At 52.7% G+C, this 4,566-nt stretch overlaps 1 protein-coding gene across 1 annotated transcript in view; it reads left to right on the top strand.

The window, feature by feature from the left end:
• Window positions 1-2,225: 2,225 nt before the first annotated feature.
• The window catches only part of r3hcc1 (R3H domain and coiled-coil containing 1), an 11,313-nt gene continuing 8,972 nt past the window's right edge, over window positions 2,226-4,566 (top strand). Inside the window, exon 1 of the mRNA XM_042344587.1 lies at window positions 2,226-2,521. The gene's annotated coding sequence lies outside the window, so the exon portion shown is untranslated. The remainder of the gene's footprint in view (window positions 2,522-4,566) is intronic.

Below are 4,566 nucleotides of genomic sequence, written 5' to 3'. Positions count from 1 at the left end.
ACAAACCATCATGGAATGAGTGGCCAGATTATTCTCATGTTTTTGAAGGGCTTATTACCCCCGGAAAACCTTCCGCCAATCGACAAACAACCCGGTTCCTATTTACTGCTGGTACCGAAGCGTAAGGAAACTTGCTCAGCTTTTCGTCCTGACCTGCTCGGGATTTGAACCCAGGTCCTCTTGCTTGCGAGGCGAGGGCTCTTACCCCTGAGCTATGTGACATTATCTCATTTATCCAAAACCCCTGATAGTCCAGCACCCTGGGACGTCCTTCCGACATGAAGGGCACTGTACAAGTGTAATTTGCTGCTGCTTTTGTTATCTGGGGGGGATTGCCAGCCAGGGCACTGGGCATGAAAATCTCTTCTCTTGTTGAATTGTGCCACGTGGGGGAGATCTCGTGCCATCGTCCCCAACCCTCTTTGTCTCTCCCCTTCTCCGCAGGTCGATTTCCCATCATTATTAAACAGTCCCAGACCTACTTCATGAGGTTTCACTACACCTGCACAGGCAAGAGCGGCTACCAGCACACACTGAGGGCTGGCCCCCAGCATCATGGCCACAACCCCAGAGGTACAGGGTCACACACGCTCTCTCTGACACATACTCTCGCTCCGTCACACTCACCCTCCTCACACACGCTTTCTTACACACACTTATCTCTCACACTCACCCACACACACTTGTCTCTCTCACACTCACTCACACACACACTCTCTTTCACTCACACACTCCCCCCTCTTGCCCCGCCCGCCCTTGCTGACAAAGCGCTGTGGATGGCTGCTCTGCGAGAGGGGCTCCTTTCAATGTAAGCTGCTGTTGTTGTATAACTAAGCTGTTGTGTGTACAGACACACTCCAGGCCATCGCCAAAATGGTGCAGAGCGCCAAGCGTAACGCAACCGGAGCCGAACTTCCTGTGAGGATCATCAGCCAAAACAGGTCAGTCTTGGTGGGGGAGGGGAGAGAGAAGGGGGAGAGCGAGTTGGGGAGAGAGGTGGGGGAGGGGTGGGAGACATGGAGAGAGAGAGAGGAGCCTGAGGATTAGGGGACCAAGAGAGAGGAGCCTAGCAGGGTAGAGGTGGGGAGGGGGTTCCGCTGGGCTGTAATGACTGTTTGTGTTCCCCTCTCTCCCCCCGTTTCCCCCCCCCAACCCACCACCACCAGCTCTAGGGTGACAGAGGGCCTGTGTGCAGTGCTGGGGTCTTGTGTGCTGTTCCTCATGGCCATCATCAACTCCCTCATCAGGTCCTGTCAGGACCTCGTCCTCAAGAACAGGTAACCCCACCCCCAACTCCCACAGACTGTGACCCTATCACCCCCTCACCACCCGTTCCCTCACACCCACCCCCCAGGCCGTGACCCTATCACCCTCCTCCACCACCTTCCCCACACTCCCCCCAGTCCTTGACTCTATCACACCCACCTCCTCGCCCGGCTCCACTATCTCCCCATCCCCAAGAGGATAGAGTTCAAAATTCTCATCTTCCCCTTCAAAGCCTCCATGATCTTGCTCCTTCCTACCTATGTCACCTGCTAACCTCATGTCAACCTGTCCACTCTCTCCGCTCAGCGGGCTCTACCCCACCCGCCCCACACTCTCTGCCCTCACCCTTTAGAACCCCATCCCACATTCCCTTTGCCTCGCTCCCTCCCTTCAAGGCCTGTTTCAAGACCCTCTTCTTTGACCAGCCGTGTCATTCAGCCTCCTACCTTTCCAGCCTACTCACTCCTCCACCCTCTATCCGCTGCCTCTGCTCGGTTGGCTCCAGCCTCCTGCTTGTCCCTTGTGCCCTCCGTTCCACCATCAGTGGTCGCACTTTCAGTCACCACATCCTGAAACTTGTCACTGTCTCCCTCCGCTGTCCCCCTTCCTTCCCTATCTTCAGGTCGCGACTGAAGACCTCCCTCTTCGACTGTACCCACAGCCACCTCCCCCTCTCCTCTCCCCCCCCCCCCCCCGACTCGGAGTCGGGCTCTGCCACTGTCAAGCTACTCTGGGACATTACCCTGTGTGACGGGTGCTGTGTAAATGCAAGTTGTTGTCGTTCTAATGTTAGTGTGTCTGTGCAGGAAAGTCAGCGTCTGTCACAAGGAGAGTGTGCAGGATGTCCCCCAGCAGAGGAGCTTGTTGAGATCCCCCATCTCCCCCTCCTCCACTCCCTCCCCTCCTCCCGCTCCCTCCCCTGCCCTCTCCCCTTCCCCCTCCCTCTCCCCTCCCCCTCCTCCACCCTCTTCCCCTCCCCCACTGTCCACCCCAAAGACTTCTCTCTGCATTTCCCCAAGAGGAAGGAGACGGAACGTCGGAAAGACCACCAGGAGGGAAAGGAGGGCTCCAGCGACACACAGCCTACGTCAGGCCCCACTCCCACCCTGAGCCTCCCCCCCAACACAGACACACTGACAGAGACACGCAGTAGCATCCTGACTGAAGGGCCAGCCCCCTCGCCCGCCACCAGCCCACCCAGCCAGCTCCCGGGAACCACAGCCTCCGAGACCCTCAGCACATACTCGGCAACTGAGTGAGCACCTCCACCACACACACACACACAAGCGAGGGAAAAGAGATTTAACTGCCTTGTGTGGTGTGATATCCTGCTCTGTGTGCTTGTGTTCATGGTGTGTGTGTGTGTGTTATTGTACTGTGTGTGTTATTGTGCTCTGCATGTTATTGTACTGTGTATTTATGTATGTTATTGTGTGGTGTGTATTATTGTGATGTGCATGTTCTGCCCTCACTGTATGTCACCACTAATAAAGTTGATACAAATGCATATTAATTGCTTGTCAGCATGTTATTGTTCTCTGTGTGTGTGCGCGTGTGTGCACGCTCTGTATACTGCGCTTTGCCTGTATTTCATGGTGTGTGTGTGTGTACTGCCGGTTTAAAGGGCTGGTCAGTCAGTGCCTGTGTAAAGGGCTGGTCAGTCGGTGCAAAGGAGGAAGGAGTTCGAAGTTATTGCAGCTTTGGGACCTCAGAGAAATGTGTTGGACATGAACTCGATGCTGGAACCTATATCTAATCGAGGACAGTGAGTAGTTCTGTGCATCTCTCAAGGATTATTATTATTTTTATTGCAACTAACTGAGCAAGAAAGAAAATTCCTAATCAGACGTACGCACTCACTCCTCAGAGAAATTACAGCCAGTAATTAATCCAGCTTGTCCAACACATTTCTCTGAGGTCCCAAAGCTTGTTACTCCAGTTACTTTGCTATCAGCATCATCTATTGAGATGAGTTAAATTTATAATAATCCTTGCATTTAATTCAGGCACTATCCAAGAATGCACACCCCACAGAGCCAGTCCAGAAACTTGATGTTTTGTTTGACCCTCAACTGTCCTTTCTACCCACATCCGTAGCATGACCCGCTCTGCCTTCCACCGCCTCTGCCATATCACCCGGCTCCACCACTGTCTCACACCGCAGGCCGCCGAGACCCTCATTCATAATATCCAGGCTCGATTATGCAAACTCCCTGATTGTCAGCCTCCCCAATTCCTCCCTCAATAGGCTGCAGATCATCCAGAATTCTGCAGCCCATGTCCTCTCCCGCACCAGGCACCGTGAGCCCATCACCTCCATCATAACATAAGAAATGCTAGACGAATAAAGCCCAAGGTCCATCTAGTTTGCCTTCCACCTTCCTGGAGGTCACATGCACATATGTCCCCATGTTCTATATCCCATAATGTTATTTCTTAAAAGAAAACTATCAAATCTGTGTTTGAAAGCATCAACATTTCCTGCTCCAACCGTCTCCCCAGAGAGCCTGTTCCACAAGTTCACTATTCGTTCACTGAAATAGTGTTTGCGTAGATTTGTTCTGAATTTGTCCCCTTCAATCTCAGGCCGTGGCCTCTGGTTTTACTATCCTGGACAAGTTGAAACAGCCTCTAATGATCTATATTGTTTTGCCCCTTCAGAATCTTAAAGACAGCGATCATGTCACCTCTCAATCTTCTCTTCTCCAGCGTGAACATGTCCAATTTACTTAGTCACTCCTCATAGTCCAGTCCTTCCATTCCCTCAGTCATTTTGGTTGCCCTCCTCTGTATCTCCTCGATTTCTCCCATATCTTTTTGTACAGCGGTGACCAGAACTGTGTACAGTATGGTCTCACCAATGGTTTCACCAATGATTTATACAGTGGTCGGATGACCCCACTATTTCAGCTATTGATCTTTTGTTACATCCCAACATCGGGTTTGCTTTACTCACTGCCACAGCATTGTTGGGAGCATCCTGCCCGACTCCATTGGCTTCCCATCACCCAGAGGATACAGATCAAGATCCTGGTCCTCCCTTTCAAAGCCTTCCATGGCCTTCCCCCTACCTCTGCGAACTCCCAACCCCCTAATAACCTGCTCGTTCGCTCCAGCCTGCTTCTCGTCCCTGGCACGCCCCACCATTGATGGCCTTCAGCCAATCTATCCCCACCCTCTGAAACTCTATCCCTCAGTCGCTCGGCCTTGCGCCCTCCCTTGCCTCCTTCAAGACACGTCTCAAGACCCTCCTCTTCTACCATGCCTTCGGTTACACTCGTTTCTCCCCCACCTGCCTTC

The sequence above is a fragment of the Callorhinchus milii genome, unplaced genomic scaffold (genome assembly GCF_018977255.1).
Source record: "Callorhinchus milii isolate IMCB2004 unplaced genomic scaffold, IMCB_Cmil_1.0 Scaffold28, whole genome shotgun sequence".
In the NCBI taxonomy this organism is placed as follows: Eukaryota; Metazoa; Chordata; class Chondrichthyes; order Chimaeriformes; family Callorhinchidae; genus Callorhinchus; species Callorhinchus milii.
This window is presented reverse-complemented; position numbering and strand designations above follow the sequence as displayed.